Source organism: Polypterus senegalus, chromosome 10, assembly GCF_016835505.1.
Source record: "Polypterus senegalus isolate Bchr_013 chromosome 10, ASM1683550v1, whole genome shotgun sequence".
Taxonomy (NCBI): Eukaryota; Metazoa; Chordata; class Cladistia; order Polypteriformes; family Polypteridae; genus Polypterus; species Polypterus senegalus.
In genome coordinates, this window is record NC_053163.1 from 102,947,029 (window position 1) to 102,968,741 (window position 21,713).

Here is a 21,713-nt window from a genome sequence, read left to right on the forward strand (position 1 = left end):
CAGGATATTTAATAACAAAGATCTTGTCTCTTCTTTTCATTTTAACTGGTCTAGAAACCATGAGTCATTAAACATATGTAGGCATCAAGCCTTTTACTGACACAAGAGTCATCTCCATAGAAACTAGGCTGATGGGTCACAATATGGAGCCAATATACATGCTAAAGGAAACTAAGGGTTATTATTCAAGGAGCTTTATCTGAACTGGATGATGTCTAAAATGGTGTCTATATATATATGGATATGTGGATTGGAATAAAAACAACAGGTTGGTTAAGTTTGCAGATGATACTAAGCTGGGTGGATTTGCAGATAAACTAGAATCTGATGAAGTGTTACAGACAGACCTGGATAGCATAAAGATTTGGGCATATTTTTCTCACCCAGAATTAATGTAAATGTAAGGTGTTAGATATAAGAAGTAGAATTGTTAGATTTGAATATACAATGGAAGGTCTGAAACTTCAAATTAGTGGTAATGAGAAGGACTTAGAAGTAATAGTGGACTTGTCACTATCAACCTTCAGGCAGTGTTCAGAAGCTGTTAAGAAGGCTAACAGAATGGCAGTTTATGTAATATGATGTTAATGTACAAGCTAAGGCAGGTTATATTTATGCTTTTTAATGTAATAACAACGCCACACCTGGAGTACTGTGTGTAGCTTTGGTCTCCAAGCAATAAAAAGACAGAGCAGTGCTAGAAAAGTCCAAAGAAAAGCAACTAATCTGATTTTGGGAATGCAGTTAGGGCCGGCTCAAAAGTACATTGTGTCCCTAGGCCGAGTTGGTTGCAAGTGCCCAAAAAGAGACATCGAAAAGTGAAAAACTGAGTGAAATTGACAAAGGTGGAGGGGGTTCCATCTTGGAGACTGTAACCCTCAAATAATGTTTTGGCACCTCTAGGTCAGTGCCTACTCGATCGATGCCAAGTGCGAGCCTTGATTGAGGGGTTTGAGTTATGCAAACAAAACATAAGAGTTGACATGATTGAATTGATTAAAATTCTTAAAGGAATTAGTGCAATAGATCGAGGCTGTTACTGTGAAATGAGTTTGACAAGAACTTTGAGGAATAGTTAGAAATTTGTTAAGGGGAAATTATGCACAAAGGTTAGGTAGTTTTTCTTCCCACAAACAGCTATAGTTACATGGAATACATTACCAAGCAGTGTTGTAGTCTGTAGGACTTTAGTTATTTTGAAATAAGTTGGTGGATGGGACTGGCAAGCTTGGTTGAGTGCAATGGCCTGTGCTTGTGAATATTTTTTTTTATGTCATAAAGAAGTCAGTATTTGGTTATACTATACTGGTTTTACTATGTTGATTTTTGTGCGCATCAGTGTCTTTTAACAAGTCACTCTGAATATCATTTTTCCAACCTGGGGCACGGTGGACAGCAAGAAGAAGTACCCTTGGAACTGAGAATGAAAAGGAGGCTGATTGTGCTTTTAAAATTGATAGCCACTTCTAAAATCTGTTGTTTATTTATATTTGTGACATCTGTTCCCAGAATAGCTACACACCTTATAAATACACAACAATGCAGAATCATAGAGTATATTCACTTTACATAACAATAAAACAGAGTAGCATGGTGTTGTACCAAATAGTGTTGTCAGAGCTCTTGTAACCAGGTTTATATCCAAGCTGTCTTGCTTTCCTATTGGAGTTTACATATTCTGCCTTTGTCAATACACATTTCATCTGTCAGTTCAAAGACATGAAGCCTGGTGCTTTTTCAACTGACCCACTATGAGTAAGTATATTCTGTGATGAACTGGAATCCCATTGAAGACTGTTTCTTACTCTGTGAGCGATCCTGCTGTGTTTTGGTTTTGGTTATTTGTAATTGGAAAGTTGGTAAAGAAAATTAATGGATAGCTAAATATCCATCCATCCATTTTTCTAACCAAGTCATCCAGTTTTGGGAGACAGGGATCCGGTGCCTATTACAGTAGCATCAGGTACTGGGCACAATTCTTTCTGATTGAAACTAATTTATAAACTAACATTCATATAGGACCATTTTAGAGTTAACAACTACCTTCACCTGTATACTAACCAGTTACACCCAAGGAGAACTTACAGATTCTACAAAGGCAATGTCTGGAACTCTAAAAGACCATCAGGCAGAAAGGTATATTGTACTCCCATACAGCAACTTGAAATGTTGGTAATTAAGAGTGAGTGCACTTTAATTTATTTAATTCTAATTAATGACTTAATCATACAATTCACACCTTCACCTTTACTGAATCATATTGATACCTTTTCCAATCATATCCTTAAATTTTTCAATAGAAACAACTTATTCTTAGCAAACATTTGGTTGCTATTTAAAAAAAAATCCGGTATCACTTTACATTAAGTGTCCATAATTACACTGTAACTACAATGTAATTACCTGTATAAGTACAGTGTAACTACGAGTTATTACTCCGTACTTACTGTGTAATACAAATAACGTTATAGTTAATCACTCAGTTGTCATTGTTATTCCACAGTTTATATAATTACAATGTAACAATTTATCATTGATCAAAAAACAAGTGTAATTACATAGTTACATTGTATCTGTACTTTCAAAATGTAATTAAAACATCGGTGTATGTAACTACAACTATGTAGCAGATGTTCCATGGTATGGGCAATTGTAATGGAGAATTGCAGCGATAACTGTATAGGTTTCAATGATATTTCAAGATCTGTTTACCTTGATTGAATGATGCAAGTTTAGCAGTATTATGTTAGGGATGAGTATAATAATAGCCCAAAAAATTCAACAATAAATAGTATAACACAACTACAAGAATGTGACAAATGATTGTTTAAGCAAAACATGTCAAGGAGGAGCCCCTGTAGATTTTGGGAAAAAGCGTTAACCATTTTGCAAAGACATTTGCACCATTTAGAAAAGATCTTGAAATATCATTGGAAACCTATGCAGTTGTCTCTGCAATTCTCCATTACAATTTCCCAGACCATGGAACATCTGTTACATAGTTGTAGTTACATACCCTGATGTTTTTATTATATTTTGAAAGTACAGATACAATGTAACTATGTAAGTACACTTGTTTTTGGATCAGTGATAAATTGGTACATTATAAGTATATAAACTGTGAAATAACAATGACAACTGAGTAATTAACTATAATGTTACTTTGTATTACACAGTAAGTACGGAGTAATAACTCGTAGTTACACTGTACTTATACAGGTAATTACATAGTAGTTACAGTGTAATTATGGACACTTAATGTAAAGTGTTGCCAAAAATCCTAATATCTCATTCTTAACAAGTCGTTAGGCTATAACTCACCAGGCTTTTCTTTTGCATATTAACATTATTACTATTTATTTATTTAACAGATGCATTTGTCACTTTCAGAAAATCAATGTTTGTATAAATCTTTGGAGATTACAACTTTAACAAGTCTTTGAGAACAATATCTGTAGAAACCTAAAATTTGAATTTGACTGTCTGCCATCTGTGACTAACAAGCATGTTTTTCTGTGAAAAAGAAAATCTTTATTCTTAGTTAACATGCTCAAGTGGAAGACACTGGAATTGCTAACTAGTAACAGAAACTAAAAAAAATTGTCAAGGGTCAATCAACTTGGTAAGAAATTAAGATGGATGTTAGAAATTCTTCAGCTTTTAAGTTATTAATTCTTAGACATAAGCAAGTCTTTCTATTAAATTGATTCAAAGCTCTTATAGACTCACCCTCACCCTTAAATGAAATATTGACAGCAACCTCAGTGCACAGTGGAATGCAAATACATTGAAGAAAAGTTCCAAAATGAACCGAAATGTCAGTAGATCCTGATTGAGTATTCTTTATAGTTTCATTCTCTCTCTCACATTCTTTTCTTTTCTCTTCTTTTCGTTTCTTTTGCCTTTGACATTTCCAATTATCAGTGCCTTTTTTCATGTCACCAAATATGTTGGCTTCAGCTTAACTATGGTTTGTCTTGGTTTTTTACCCAGCAGGATCTGTTTTCTTAGTTTGTGACAGCACTGTAATGAATTTTTAGGTCAAGGAAGATTTAAAAAAAAACTTTACTGACTTCTCTATTATCTGCCTACATTTTGTTGATCAAGTTAGATGACATGATGTTAGTTTTCCATTTAATGGCAGAACTTTTGCTGTTGTTATTTCTGTTGCATGATGGCATCCTAACCAGATTGAAGTGTTTGATCTTATTATGTAGGTGGAAGCATGTGAAATGTATTCAATATTTCTATAGTATAAAACTATTTATTCATTGGGGGGGATGATTTGATTGAACCTTCTAGTGTACATGCCTGTTTTTGTTGGTAATTAACTTTGTCTCACTGTCAAGTCCCTGTACTGAACATTTTAAAGCATTATTTAACTCCAGCCATAGGTCAAAAACTGACTTTAATGAAGAGACTAAAATCACTTGTGCTATTGTAGAGAGAATGGGGTACACACATGATAACTGTCTAGATCAAATAGATTTATGGCTAAAAAGTGTATGTTAGATCAGTATTTATTTTTACAATAAACCAGTTTGTGGTGATAATACATTACCAGTTTAAATGATAACAAAATCAGCATATGATTTCAAACTCATAATAAATGACATCTACTTTAAAAGCGCCTTATCATTTATTTGTGCTCTCTTTCATATTTTTTTTTATTTTAATTACTGTGGAGTTTATTCCTCTCTTAGGTAAAAGAAGTTCAGGTAAGAAAGCGCAAAGGGTTCAAGTGGCATCATTCACTCACATAATAATGTATAGGGATAACGATAAAAGCTGTAACAATGTTGCTTTGAAATGAGAAGGGTATGATGAGCATAGTATAAACAGACAGCAAATACCTTCAGAGCATGGTAAAGATAGGCTTTTACACCTATATCGTGATACAGAACACATGATATTTTAGGAATACATCAAAGCTAATTTCTCCATCAATGATTCTTCTTTAGATTACCTATCAATCGAGTTTATGAACCTAGCTATTCAGTATCACCAAGTCATTGGACATAATTCAATCACAGAGCATAGTTGTTCATATTAAGATTTTCTGACAATTCACCAATCAACCTAATTTACTTGTCTTTGGGAAGTGGCAGGAAACTGGAGGACTCAGGGAAAACACACATGAGCATGAGGAGAATGTAAAAAGTCCATACAGATAATAAACAGGCTTGAATCTGGACTCTGGATTCTGTGTCTATTAAGGAGCAATGCTGTAGGCCATTAGCAGTTTCTTCTCACCTAGAGTTTAATGAATGGACACAGGACAATTTTCAACTCATCCCAGCCTGCAAGAACCAAGAAATCTTGGAATGATAAAATTTGATCATGGAATATAGCAACTTACCAGGAAATTTGATTTGTGGAAAAGAAGGTTTTGGACAAAAAAATGAAGAAAACAATGAAAATCAAGAGAGGAGAGCATGCTTAGAACACTGTTTGGCATTGAAGTACCTTTCTCCTGCAGTACATGGTGATGGACAAACTCTCAGTTAAGTATGAACCTGCCTGGTGTACGGGTTTAAACTTTTAAGGCCACAAGCAACATTGTGGAGCAGTTCCTTTCATAAATAAGTGAGCAAGGAACACACCACTTATTAGTAGAGTGAAGAAAAATTTTATTACAAGTTAAGGAATTCCAAAGTGCTTATGGAGGAATTAAGTATGGGTCTCCAAGTATTAAGAAAGACAAGATTTAAAATATGACTTAATTGTCTTAATTGATATCCTAATGAGTATTATATTATTCTGCCTAATATCACATATCATTGTCATTTGAAGGTGTTAGAATTTAAAGACACCAGAAGAATTAAAAAAAATTACACCAAAGACCAGAAAAGCAATAAATAAAGCTTTGTCCTGGGCAAGGCCCTTAATGACACTCTTGTAGGAGACGGACCTTCTTGCTACACAGCTCAAAACTGCCTTCTAAATCATCTTGCCTGAAGAAGGGGACTGAGTTGCCTCGAAAGCTTGCATATTGTAATCTTTTTAGTTAGCCAATAAAAGATGTCATTTTGCTTGAATTTCCTCTATATTTTCATTAGAAAAGATGGCATGATGGTGGAGTAATTAGCTCTACTGCCTTGCAGATCAAGCATGCTGGGTTTACACCCTTCTCCAGATGTAACGTTTGAACATTTTTTTCCTACATCAGCATTGTTTAAGTCAGAGTACTGAAAGCTTCTTAACACATTGAGAAAATGTATGTTAGGTTAACTGGCAATTCTGAATTGTCCCCATGTGAGTGTAGGTGTGTACATAAGTAGGTCCAACAGTGTACTACTTTCAAGTCCAGGGATGGTTCCTGTGTGACACTCATTCTGGCCTTGTAACCCTGAATTGGATTAATCAGGTTTGAGACTGTTATTTTATTTTAAACATCAGTTTATATGTAATTATCGTGTGGTGTTGCATTTTTGTCCTAATATTTATAACCCAGTATGAATGGCTCTGAGGCTAGGGAAGGTTACAGGTTCGCATCCTGTAAATGCCAAAAGGGACTCTGCTCTCTTGAGCCCTTGAGCAAGACCCTTAACCTGCATTTGCTCCGTCCTGGATATGACGTTAATCTGTATCCATCCCTGCATGTAGGCCCTTCAACCTTCAGGAAAAAAACTTGGGGGTTCGTGGCAGAATTGGCACTCCAGTCACCCTAAAAAAACCTCACACTGTTCCACTCCATCTGAACTAGTGTGGTTCTCAGGTGTCACCCGTTGTATGGCTGTACTCGGGTCCTAATCTGGATCCTAAATTGGTTTGTCGTGTGGTGAGAGTGGCAATGTGCTGTATCAGTGCATGCTCCTAACCTCCTCCTCCTGTATGAACAGTTTTTTGCATTTTTTGTTTCTTCAATGTACTCAGTATGACAATATTTATTTGTATTTGTATTTAAACAAATCAGTTTTTATTAAAAAAAAAAGGTAAACTTTTAATTTCAGTGCATTTAAAATGTGAAATATGATAGCTGCTCTTTTTCTTTACTTGCCAGAGCACCACACTTGCCTGAATCAAGAGACTGGCTGAGTTCAGACACTGAAGAAGTCAGGTCAGCTATCCCTGGCTGCTGTAGAACAATCCTATGGCTCTTTAAATCTTTAGTTGAGAAACTGCAGTATGTTCTACAGAGAATAGAATTTCTGAAAGTCTTGTCTCATTATATGCTTATGCTATTTGTCTTGTTCTGTTCTCGATATACAGTACACTCTGGAGTTGTTTTCACTACCTCTGATTAACATATATCAACTCTAAAATTTTTGATTTCTGAAAATACAAAGCTTATATAGTATGTGCTTCAACAAGAGATGCCTAACTTTCTCTTACTCATTTTATAACTGGATATGAATTTTATATTCAGGTGCACTAGGCAGCATGAGACAGACTTTGTCTCATCAAAGGTACTTCACAAAGTGAGCCATTAGCACATACTCTAGACTTTGCTATTCCCATGAATTGAGGTAAAGGTCTAAAGCAACTGAGCCTTTTGGTGACTCTATGTTTTATTAACTGACTGTTAAGCCAGAATTTGAATAAACATGACTGTAGTCTGATCAGGCAGAATAAATGGTGTGCAGGTTATGAATATGATAGGGAACCGGAAATAATTTCATATAATAAAATTAACCAGGGGACGACACAGTGGTGGAGTGGGTAGTGCTGCTGCTTTGGAGTTAGGAGACCCCGGGTTCACTTCCTGGGTCCTCCCTGTGTGGAGTTTGCATGTTCTCCTCGTGTCTGCGTGGGTTTCCTCTGGGTACTCCGGCTTCCTTCCACAGTCCAAATACATGCAGGTTAGGTGCATTGGCGATCCTAAATTATCCCTAGTGTGTGTGTGCGCATCCTGCAGTGGTCTAGTGCCCTGCCTGGGGTTTGTTTCGTGCCTTGTGCCCTGTGTTGGCTTGGATTGGCTCCAGCAGACCCTCGTGACCCTGTAGTTAGGATATAGCGGGTTGGATAATGGATGGATGGAAAATGAACCATTGGGAGTTAATGGAGTTAGTACAGATAGCCAAAAAAGGTCCTTTTTTTATTATTAATTTTATTGTAATCATTCCAAACAAATAATCAATTTTTACAAAAAATAGGATTGAGAACAAGTCAACCCCCACCCCTGAGAGAGAGAGCATGGCCAAAGGAGTAAAACTTAAGGCATGTAAACATACATAAATTGATGAGTTTAATAGGCCAATAGAGATGACTGGAGAAGAAAAAGAAATAAGGAGATAATTGCTTCCTCTGTGCTTTAAGAGCTTATTCTAAAATATTATTGATTAGATTCTGCCATGTTTTGAAAAAAAATCTGTACCGATCCTCTAACTGAATATTTGATTTTCTCCAATTTCAAATAGTATAACACATCTGTTTCCCATTGACTTATAAGAGGAGCGTTAGGATTCTTCCAGTTCAGCAAAATAAGTCTGCGTGCCAAAGTGTAGTGAATGCAGTCACAGTTTATTTGTCCTTCTGCACTTTAAGCCCATCTGGAAGAACACCAAGCACAGCTGTTAAAGGATTAGGAGGGATTGTGACACCAAGTCTATCTGAAAGGTAAGTAAAAATTTTGGTCGAAAATGATGTTAATTTGGTGCAGGCCCAAAACATGTGACCCAGTGAGGCTGGAACTTGATTGCAGCATTTGCAGGTTGGATCTTGCCCTGGAAACATTTTGAACAGTTTTAGGCAAGACAGAATAATTGAATAATTGTATGCTTTGTGCATATGGAGCTCAAGTGAATTCTCTGCATTGCTACTTTCCACTCCTTTTCTGATATATTGATTAAGAGATCCTTTTACCATTGTCCTCTTGGATCTTTAAAAGGCAGGGACTGTAAAATAATTTTATATATTGCAGAGATGGTGTCTAAGTCCTTGAAATTACGTGGATGTTTTGAGTTCCAAATAAATGAGGTTATTGTTGAATCTAATTGCTTAAAAAAATATTTATCGATGTATATTGGAATGTTTTGAAATAAAAAAAGAAGCTTAGGAAGAATATTCATCTTAACAACGTTAATTCTTCCAGCTGGAGTGAGATGAAGGGTTGACCATCTATGCAAGTCTTGCTTAATTTTTTCCGTGTAGATGGCGAAGTTTTGTTGATAAAGAGCTTTGTATTTACTTGTGATATTTACCCCAAGGTATTTAAACAGATCTGCAATGATAAAAGGTAGAGTGTCTAAACTAATATTATATGCTTGAGAATTCACTGGAAAGAGTACACTTTTATTCAGATTAATTCTGAGACCAGAGATCTTTTGAAATTCTGTAAGTGCTGTTAAGACTGCAGGCACAGAATTTTGTGGGTCTGATATATACTGTACCATATCATCTGCATAGAGAGAAATTTTCTGTTCCAGTCCTTCTCTGATAATCCCATTTATCTGATCAGCATTTCGACAGTGAACTGCCAGTGGTTCAATGGCGATTGCAAATAGCAATGGTACCACATTCTAGTTTAAAGTAGTCTGAACAAATATTGTTAATACAAACTGAATCTTCTGAATTGGTATACAGTAGTTTGATCCATGCACAAATGTTCGGGCCAAACCCACATTTCTCTAATGTAGTGAAAAGGTATTTCCATTCAATCATGTCAAATGCTTTTTCTGAATCCAATGATAATGGTATTTCTGGGGTGTTTGACTTTGTTGGTGAGTATATTACATTAAACAGGCATTGAAGATTGGAAGACAAGTGCCGACACTTGATAAATCCAGTTTGATCAGCACCTTCTCCATCCTTCTAGCTATGATTATTGAGAGTGTCTTAACAACATTATTCAGAAGTGAAATTGGTCTGTATGATGCACATTGTAATAAGTCCTTATTTTGTTTAGGAAAGATGGTGATTAATGCTTGGCGAAAAGCTTGAGGTAGAATTTGATTGTTTCTAGCTTCTGTAAATGTTGCTAATAGGAGGGGAGCTAGTTGAGCAGAGCATTTCTTATAAAATTCTGCAGGGTAGCCATCAGGGCCTGCTGCTTTCCCTCACTGAAGTGACTTTATAGCATCTAGTAATTCTAATAGCGCCAGAGGTTTATCCAGTTCCTCTCCACTAAAAGTATCTATTTGTGGTATCTGTAATATATCCAGAAATATATTAGATTGTGTGTTGTCTTCTTTAAATTCTGTAGAATAGTAGTTTATATATATAGTAGTTTCTCAATGTGTGCATTATATTTTTTTGGTTGATGATTTCGTTTCTGTTCGTGTTGGTGATTACTGGGATTGTATTGCGAACATCTTGCTTGTGGACTTGTTGAGCTAAAAGCTTATTAGCTTTCTCTCCGTGTTCATAGTAATGATGTCTGGATTTATGAATTAGTTCAGTTTCTTTAGTTGTCAAGAGGTTGACTTCTGAATGCAGAGCCTGCCTTTACCTATGTACAGTAATCCCTCCTCGATCGCGGGGGTTGCGTTCCAGAACCCCCGCGAAAGGTGAAAATCCATGAAGTAGAAACCATATGTTTGTATGGTTATTTTTATATATTTTAAGCCCTTATAAACTCTCCCACACTGTTTATAAATATTCCCTGCACAGTCATACAGCATAATCCATTTGTATTCTCTTAGATATTAGGAAAGATTAATTGAAATTATTTATGTAAACACACTGTTTATATACAGTAAAACCTAAATATTATTTTAAAGATATCGAGTGTCTCTGATATCACATATGTTACAGCCATTACGTTAGACAGGCCACCAGCAATAAATACGTACAATGCAAGAAAAATTGTATACAGTAAATGTGTGTACAGTGACACTAAACGTACGTACATGTACTAAGTACTGTAAGTAGAAAATTAATTATGGTTACTCACCAACAATAACACGATGAATTGTCCAATAACGATGAGTTTAATTTTACTGCACAACAAAGGAGAGTGTTACAGCCCTTCTAAAGGAGCCACTTCAGGCGATTGTGTAGCACTGCCGTTGTTCTTCTTCTGGCAGTCTTCAATCCAAATCACTAAAGCAGATTCCATCCAGACTACTGCCTTATTACATCCACTTATAACTCGTTTTGCACCCTGGTTAAAAGGACACTGCAGCCATAGATCTTATATTCCTTTCCTACTTTTTAAATAAAAAGAATCGTAGCCTCATTGATGCTGTAATGGCGTCCTACAGCGGTGTAGCTTTTCCCTTTCTTCAACAAATGCAAAACGTTTACCTTTTCAGCAATCGTTAACATCTTCCGTTGGCGCTTGGGCACGGCCCCTGAAACAGTAGCAGGAGCAGATCATTTTGTGCTATATAAAACATAATCCCCAGGCCTTGTACGCATATAATAATATAATACAATTTTTTCTCAAGAATGTTTACAACTGGACCACAGAAAAGTTAAATAAATTACAGAGGGTCACACAAACAGTAAAAGTTGGGGAATTAATCTGCAGCCTTGGATTATAAAAGCTTAGTGCCTCAGCCATCACACACAACTGCTAAAATCATAAGATTTGATTTTCAGTTTTATTAGATCCAAGGCAGTGTTATTATTAATAAAACTGTGTTTTATTATAATCTATAGAGGTTATAAAAAGGGGACTAGAAATCAATTCTCTCTTAATTCCTGTGGCTTTGTTTCCCTAGACTGAGTGAAAGGAAACTTCAGCATTGAGTATAAAATTTAAAATAGGTTGACCAATTGTAGTAATTTTTAAGCTTTACATAAATCCGTGTTTGTAAGTCATAAGATGGATGGTACAACGGTGAGCAATCTTGTCTCACAAATCTAGCATCCTGGACTTGATTCTCATGCCCAGTCATCTATGTGGAGTTTGCATGTTCTCCCAGTGTCTTTGTGGGTATTGCTTAATGGTACTTGGGGCTTGTCTCCAATACTATCCCAAAGATGTGTACGTTGTATAATTAATGAGTAAGTTGGCACAACCTATGACCATGTGCAGGGCTGTTTCTTACCTTTTGCCCTGTGCCACCAGAATAGGCTTTGGCCTTTGAACCTGAATTGAATTGTAAAACAGCATTTCATTGGTTTCAAGTTAGTACAAAATTCACTCACTAGAAAACGCAGACCTTATGCCAGAAACATTGCAATTATGTTTTTCAAATAATGAAGGTATTTGTGAAATATCTGAACAAAGTATTTTACTTTCCAGCACAGTCACCATCTTTTTGAAGTTTGTGCATACTTGTATTTCAGTTTTATGCACACAAAACTGGTGCATATGTCAAGCAGCACCAGGTGCATTGCTGGGACCAGTACTGCATAGGGTGTCAGTCCATCACAAGACCAACCTACAAATACAAATCATGCATGGATTAGTTTTGAATCACCAGTTAACCTAACACCCACCATCCTGGAATGTAAGAGGAAAACCTGAAGACAGGCAGAAAATCCCATGAAGGAGTCAGGAAAACAAAACAAATATTCTCTATTGGTAAATAACTATTGTTCTATGGATTATTTAAGACAAAAAAAAATTCTGCTAGAATTAAGAAGTTTGCTGCAACAGAATATTATAACTCCAGCAAGCAGGGTTCGAATGCTGCCTTTGTTACTGTCTGTGAGGAGTTTGTCCTCCTCTGAAACCCTAAAGACATTCTGGTTTCACTGATTCGTAAGTTTAAATCCTACTTGCTCTATGCTCTTTGCCCATTTTCCACGCTGTCTGTGTGGGTTTGTCTCCAGGTCAATTACTTGTCTTCTCATATCTAAAAGATATTTCCGTTGATTTATCTGTTGACTCTAAATTAGTCACATGTAAGTTTGGGAGTATGTGTGAATGGCACATGCAATGGAGCATTACCCTGTTCACAGTTGGTTCCTCCTTTGCACTTGATGCTGCCAGTAAAGACTCCAATGCCTCTGTGGTCCAAACTGAATAAAGTGTGTTTAAAAGTGGATGGACAGGATATATATATTTATATAAAAATATACATTTTCATTAACATGTCATACATCTTGCATTCATTATTCTAAGAAGCTAAAACACACAATGTCATAATGCTACTGATTTATAGACAAATAATCACAGTGGTACTTCACTTGCTTTGAACAAATTTGGGCATTTTTCCTTGACAGCAAAAGCAGTGTTTGTGTCCTCCAATCATATCAATGTCATGCCGTAAAATTTGCATAAATGAGAATAACTGGAATATCCTATGGCAAAGGCTACCCAGTATACAGATGATTCATTTTCTTGCAAAGTAAAATAGTAGAGCATTATTGATTAACTTTCATGAGGCAGCCAGCTGGTAAAAATACCAGGTTAGTCCCATGCTCTTCTTGACTCGATTTTACTTTGAAGAATCTAGCTACATAGGTTTGACAGGCTTGCTGGCTTGATATTCCAGTAATCGTCAAAATTGTTCTGTTTTAATGTTAAAAACAGGATTTTGAAGTATTCCCATTGGTAATGATGATGTAAAGATGCAGTAGGGTGGTTTTCTGAAACATTCTTCATGCATTAATAAATCCATTGTGGCTCAGTGGTTAAGATTGTTGCATCACAGTCCCAGGGTGCAGAATTCAGTTCCTAGTCCTGCCATTAGTCCTTGTGCAGTTAGCAATATTTTCCCATGCTCATTTGAGTTAACTCCCCTGTTCAGAACATGTGCAAGTAAGGTTGATGACTCCCAAAAGGCTTGGTCTGGTTTTGTTCCCTGTAATAGATTGCCATCCCATTGATGGTTTATTTGTTCCAGGTATCTATTTCTTCCAGACTATGTCCAATTTTTTTGTGAGGCTGTGGAAGATTCATATAATGAAACAAATGAAAATGGCTAAAAGCACTGCATTTCACTGTCTGTCATGTCTCAAGTTGAACTATTAACCTTGTCTTGATGTAGGCTTCTTCTTACTTGTGTTGATCTGAAGTTACTGGTCATTCAACTCAAAATCTTGTCTGTACCTTCCCAGAGTTTAGCGGAGAAAGATTTTTTCTTTTGGCTCCCTAATGCATGGTGTGGTTTCTTAAATTCTTGACATGAAGACATTCTCTTCCCCTTCTGTGTTTCCCAGTATTTTTAGATTACCTCAAATGCCATCTAATGCTGCTGCTTGGAAAAAAATCCACCATGTTGTGTGTATGTTAACAAACTGCGTCAACAACAACAAAGCAAAAAATCAAGAATTGGATTCCAGTACAACTTGCACTTGTTCAAAATTAGGTATACCAAAGCAGAAGAGAAGATACATGAAAAAAAAATCATAAAACTCCCTGCTTGTTCTGTAAATTAAACTTTTCAGTCAATGGTTTTTGGGTTTTAATCAGTTTTAAATGAACATCATAATTCAAAAGTATGTGCTTCTGATCACAATAGCCTTTTACTGACAATGTCTTCCACAGGGAGTATCACACTGAAGTGAGTGAAGTCATTCTTTCTTCTGCAGAAATGTTCCTCTTCCTCCAAACTCATCAAACTTTCATGATCATGCAGGTAACAATGCCGGCCCGGCAGTTTTATACCTGATCTCATGCTGCTGGATTTACTATTGTGTAAGTTAACTGCAAAACACCTAAGAACATCCATCGCTCAGCTGTTTCTATCTTGTTGTCATCATCTGTGTATAATGGCTACAAGTTAGACCTAAACTGAACAATAAGCAATAAAGATCAATACATATATAACAATCCTACAATATAACTTCTGGAAATACTCCTGGCCATCAAACTACTGAACTGTGTTTTTATGGATATACTGGAAGTGAATCAGTTGATGGTTATGACATCTGAATTTGATATTGATATTCCATATTCAGTGCAAAAAAGTATTAGGCACAGAAAGATCTGTCTTACCCAACCTGATGAGTATAAATTGTTAAAATTACACCTTACAAAGAGATAGATAAACCAGAGACATTATTCCAGCATGGGCGTATGTACCATTTAGAATTTACATTATTTTATATGGATATCCCCAGGCCAGTAAGGCCTATACTGAAATAATAAAAGACAACAGAAGATGAAAATGAGATAATTGTTCTAGGATCTGCCTATTTAGCTTCTTCTATAGCGACAAGGACCTTACTGCAGCCCAGTTCTGTAGGACTGTTTAATAAAATACAGATAAAGAGAAGATCAAATGCCCAAGAATGTGATGAAGTAAGGGAGGAAGTCGCCATATGAGTCTACTGAGTCATGAGGATTCAAACGGCAGCATATGAATTTATTTGTTCTGCCAGTTATTAAGATAACTAGATACTGTTACGCAATCACACTTATGCACAATGAAAACATTTAATGCAGATTGTACATTGGCAGTAATTTTGAATATATCCATCTTAGATATTTCCAGAGCTGCTTCCAGAGCTTATTTCCAGTGATTAAATGATTTAAGTGGGAAGGGCAAACCCCCAATCGCAAGCCCCCAGTATGATTGTTCACAGCTTAAACAATTAAGAGGTAACCTGAGACAAACCCACATGAAGCATAGATGGTACTTAACATTAAACGTGCAATGTTAAAATACAAATATGTATGCGAAAAGCGCTATATAAATGCAAAGAATTATTATTATTATATGACATTCAACTTAGCGTAAGAATTGTGTTGCTTTTATCTGCTGTGGATATTGAATATCTCTTAATATTTACATTGCTTTACCATGTTATTTTTGAAAATGTATTATGTTCTTTACAGTAGTGCTTGCTATGAAATACTTCATATAAAATAAAATCTTGATAAAAAATTAGCAGATACAAATACACAGTTGCAAGTTTTATAATTATATATAGCCACTTGATGGCAGCAGAAGCTGGATGTTTATCACATTGCAGAAAATGTACATTATTGAAGGGAGCAGATCTTTTATTAAAAGCGCACATGAATCATTACAAGGCAATAAATATATTTGCTGAGCAAAGGTCTACTGCTCTGATATTCCATTTATTTCTAATTTACTTGCTCTTCTAGATTTGCTATAACATACCAGTGAAGTATTTTGCATATTTTAGTATGTGACACTTCTGAGAAGCTGAAGCTTTTCTTTTGTAGTTTTAGGAAGGGAGAAAATGCTCCTGTCTCAGTAAGCAGCCGAGTCCTGCCTCATGGCAAATGATTTATTGGTTGGTGAAGATACAGTACTATCTCTGGCCTATCACCATTAGTATCAGCTTTGAACATGGATTATAATGTGGTTCAGTTAGAAATGGAGCCTGCGGTTGGCTGGCACCCTGCCCAGGGTTTGTTTCCTGCCTTGCGCCCTGTGTTGGCTGGGATTGGCTCCAGCAGACCCCTGTGACCCTGTAGTTAGGATATAGCAGGTTGGATAATGGATGGATGGCTGGATAGAAATGGAGCTCTAATCCTTAAGGTCACAGGCTCCTATTGTGCCATACTGAGTTTGGATCACTGTAAAGATATATATCCTTTTGCCATACTTCTGTAAAGAATTCTCTCATTGCCTTTTCTATGAGAAGCGTAATAAATGAGATAAAATGTTTTATATGAGTGGAATACAAAAGCTTTATGAATGTTATAATAAGGGTTCATGAATTATGTTGACAATTAAAACTTATTTAGTTTGTTGGTGTTACCCCTAATAGCTAAGGCTGAAAACATTTTGATCACTCATGCTGCGTGTGTCATATCATATTATATCATATTATATATTCTGGCAGTGCAGGGCGTAAGGCCAGAAATAGCCCAGGACAATGCACCGTAGTCCATCGCAGAGTATTTTGTGAGTGTGTGTGCGTGTGTGTGTACACTGTTAACTTATAGAGCTGCTCCTCAGCTAAGCCCATACCCACAGACTCATTTCCACAAAAGAAGCAGGTTTATTAACAAATCAAGTCAGAAACCATCAGAAGTTTTTTTATAAGAGAAGTTATATAAAATATTATCATCAAATATCCTAAGACTCAAAGAAACATAAAATGACTTTAGCGGTGTCTTAAAATGAAAAAGCTAACATCTCATCCTTTGATACCTCAGGCTTAGATTTCCATCTGCCAAGAAGTAATTCTGGCTCCAGCTGCAAGTCTAAATAGAGGCTCTCTCACTCCTACTTTCCCTCATCCAGATATTTACTGATTGAGGATGGGAGGCATGTTTTAAAGGCAGACCCAGCAGTGCCATGGTTACGTACCCAGAAATCACATACAGCTCAGCCTGAAGTCCACAAATATAGCAGTGACCATTTTCATTTTTCTGGAACTTTATCTAGTACTGCTTACACAATTTTTCCTGGGTTATGGAACACATTCCATGAACACTTTGAAGAATTTGACCTGATAGTGGTAGTAACATTGAGCTGCTGCCGCCATCTACTCTCTTGGGGATTTTGGATATACGATTTCAGTGCACCAAGATTTTTCCAATACTCTTTCTTTTCTGCCGGGACATTTTCTTATACATGTCCTATCCAGGAAAGGCTAAATCCATTATAGTGAATTCGGCAATGTATTACATTATGCAACTATGTAAAATATTGAAAAAAATTACATATTTATACTGATCAAAAAAATTAAAGGAACACTTTTTAATCAGAGTGTAGCATCAAGTCAGTGAAACTTCAGGGATATTAATCTAGTCAGTTAAGTAGCATAGCATGTTGTTAATCAGTTTCAGCTGCTTTGGTGTTAATAAAATAAGCAACAAGTGCACTAGAGGGGCAACATCTTTTCTGACTGTTTTTTAACTAGTTTTGCATTTGGCTGTGGTCAGTATCACTACTGGTAGCATAAGGCGATACCTGGACCCTATAGTGGTTGCACAGGTAGTCCAACTTCTCCAGAATGGCACATCAATGCATGCCATTGCCAGAACGTTTGCTGTGTCTCCCAGCACAGTCTCAAGGGCATGGAGGAGATTCCAGGAGACAGGGAGTTACTCTAGGAGAGCTGGACAGGGCTGTAGAAAGTCCTTAACCCATCAGCAGGACCAGTATCTGCAGCTTTGGACAAGGAGGAACAGGATGAGCACTGGCAAAGCCCTACAAAATGACCTCCGGCAGGCCACTCCTGTGAATGTCTCTGACCAAACAATCAGACAAAGACTTCATGAGGGTGGCCTGAGGGCCCTACTTCTTCTAGTGGGCCCTGTGCTCACTGCCCGGCACCGTGGAGCTCGATTGTCATTTGCCATAGAATACCAGAATTGGCAGGTCCACCGCTTGCGCCTTGTGGTTTCCACAGATGAGAGCTGGTTCACCCTGAGACAGACGTGATAGGGTCTGGTGAAGCTGTGGAGAATGTTATGCTGCCTGTAACATCGTTCAGCATGACTGGTTTGGTGGTGGGTCAGTGATGGTCTGAGGTTGCATATTCATGGAGGGATGCACAGATCTCTACAGGCTAGACATCAGCACCTTGACTGCCATTAGGTATCGGGATGAAATCCTTGGACCCATCGTCAGACCCTTTCCTGGTGCAGTGGGTCCTGGGATCCTCCTGGTGCACGACAATGCCCAGCCTCATTTGGTAAGAGTATACAGACAGTTCCTGGGGGATGAAGGAATTGATACCATTGACTGACCTAAATCCAATAGAACACCTCTGGGACATTACGTTTCAGTTCATCCGATGCTGTCAGGTTGCACCTCAAACTGTCCAGGAGCTCATTGATGCCCTGGTCCAGATATGTGAGGAGAACCCCCAGGACAACATTCCGTCATCTCATTAGGAGCATGCCCTAATGTTGTCAGGCATGCATACAAGCATGTGGGGGCCATACAAACTACTGAGTACGATTTTGACTTGCTGCAATGAAATTTCAGCAAAATGGACTAGCCTGCCATATCGTTTTTTTACTTTGATTTTCGGGGTGTCATTGAATTCAGCCCTCTGTAGGTTGATAATTTTCATTTCCATCAAATGATGTGGCATCCTTTCATTCTTAACACATTAGCCAGTCCATATCAGTATAGATAGCAGTTTCTATTGTTATGCATGAGCATCTAAGGATCACTTGTCAGACTCTGCACATACATGCGGTACCACTCCAGGGCAAGAGGGAAATTTTTCTATAATTGTCTCTTTTTCCTTCTGGCGTACCTACAAGTTGCCCAGTGAGGGCACCTTATCCATGCCCTTCAATGCCCACAACGTCCTGTGAAGTCCCACCCATTCCAGTCAATCTCTATAAATGCAGATTCACCAGAAGGAGAAGAGGTCTCAGTTGGGAACTAGACCTGTTATGTACCAGATGTCCTGATATAGCTTACTGTTTGTAGAATCCACATTGGCGCACAAGGCAACTTACTCGCCTTTTTTCAGTTGTAGCATCCCCAATCCCCTATTTCAGTTCTATTTTTTGGACAATCACATTAAACAGGATAGCCCAGTTGGCACTCCAACTCTACTTTCGGACTCCTCTACTCCTTTACATTGTGATGCCAAGTGTCCCAAACATTAAAGTGCCCTGAAATGAAGGGACCATGTATAAAAAGTGTTGTAATTTCTACATGGTGAAACTGAAATGTATGCAAATACCCATGCATCCATCCATGCATTATCCAACCCGCTATATCCTAACACAGGGTTACGGGGTCTGCTGGAGCCAATCCCAACCAACACAGGGTGCAAGGCAGGAACAAATCCCCGGGCAGGACGCCAGCCCACCACGGGGCACACACACATGCACACACACGCACACACACCAAGCACACACTAGGGACAATTTAGGATCGCCAATGCACCTAACCTGCATGTCTTTGCAGGAAACTGGAGCACCCGGAAGAAACCAATGGAGACATGGGGAGAACATGCAAACTCCACACAGGGAGGACCTGGGATGCGAACCCAGGTCTCCTTACTGCGAGGCAGCAGCGCTACCATACTCTTAAAGTAAAATCTGTAATGTGCTCTTAATAACATCTGAATTGAATGATTTGTAATTTTAAACTGTGGAGCAAAGGGGTAAATCAAGGAAGAAAGTGTCTTTGTCCCACACATTATGGATCACAGTGTGTGTGTGTGAATATATATTGTGATGGACAGCGCACATAGGCTGGCATCCCAGCCAGGATGGAGCATGGTTCCTTAATTAGACAGGAGGGCAGCACAAGGATGCCCCAAGAAAAAGGGCAAAGATCATCCTATTTCACCCAGAAGACAAGCAGAATGTGCCAATGTGGCAGTGGGTACACTGGCATCCTGGCAGGGTTAGACTCAGGAACAATACCTAGCCGGGAGCAGAGTATGACAGAAGGACAGATGGAGACAATCTGGCAGGGCCACGGGCTCCACCAACACAATAGGAGGCATCCTTCCTGAGCTGTTGTACCTGAACAGACACCTGCCAAGTCAAAAAACGATATGGCAGGCTAGTCCATTTTGTCAAAATTTTATTGCAGCAACTCCAAATCATACTCAGTAGTTTGTATGTCCCCCATCTGCTTGTATGCATGCCTGACAACGTCAGGGCATGCTCCTAATGAGATGACGGATGGTGTCCTGGAGGATCTCCTCGCATATCTGGACAAGGGCATCAGTGAGCTCCTGGACAGTTTGAGATGCAACCTGATGGAGTTGGATGAACCGAAACATTATGTTCCAGGGGTGTTCTATTGGATTTAGGTCAGGCAGGCATGGTGGCCAGTCAATGGTATCATTTCCTTCATCTTCCAGGAACTGTCTGTATACTCTCGCCACATGAGGCCGGGCATTGTCATACACCAGGAAGAACCCAGGACCCACTGCACCAGCATAGAGTCTGACAATGGGTCCAAGGATTTTATCCCGATACCTAATGACAGTCAAGGTGCTTTTGTCCAGCCTGTAGAGGTCTGTGCGTCCCTCCATGGATATGCCTCCCCAGACCATCACTGACCCACTACCAAACCAGTCATGCTGAATGATATTACAGGCAGCATAACGTTTTCCACGGCTTCTGCAGACCCTTTCACGTCTGGCACGTGTGCTGAGGGTGAACCTGCTCTCATCTGTGAAAAGCATAGGGTGCCAGTGGTAGACCTGCCAATTCTGGTATTCTATGCCAAATGACAATCGAGCTCCACGGTCCTGGGCAGTGAACACAGAGCCCACTAGACAAAGTAGGGCCCTCAGGCCACCCTCATGATGTCTGTTTCTGGTTGTTTGTTCAGAGACATTCACACCAGTGACCTGCTGGTGGTCATTTTGTAGGGCTTTGCCAGTGCTCATCCTGGTACTCCTAGCCCAAAGGGGCAGATACCTTATCCTGCTGATGGGTTAAGGACCTTCTATGGCCCTGTCCTGCTCTCCTAGAGTAACTCCCTGTCTCCTGGAATCTCCTCCATGCCCTTGAGACTGTGCTGGGAGACAGAGCAAACCTTCTGGCAATGGAAAGTATTGATGTACCATCCTGGAAAAGTTGGTCTACCTGTGCAACCTCTGTAGGGTCCAGGTATCGCCTCATGCTACCAGTAGTGATGCTGACCGTAGCCAAATGCAAAACTAGTTAAAAAACAGTCAGAAAAGATAAGGAGGGAAAAATGTCAGTGGCTTCTACCTGTTAAACCATTCCTGTTTTGAGGTTTGTCTCATTATTGCTTCTCTAGTGCACCTATTGTTAATTTCATTAACACCAAAGCAGCTGAAACTGATTAACAACCCCCTCTGCTACTTAACTGACCAGATCAATATCCCAGAAGTTTCATTGACTTGACGCTATACTCTGATTAAAAAGTGTTCCTTTCATTTTTATACTGTATGTATATATATATTATCAGGCGTGCTTGTCTAGGAACCATCTTCCTGGCTCTGATGAGGTAAGCAATACCACCCAGGACCAAGAGGGGGCACTGGCACTA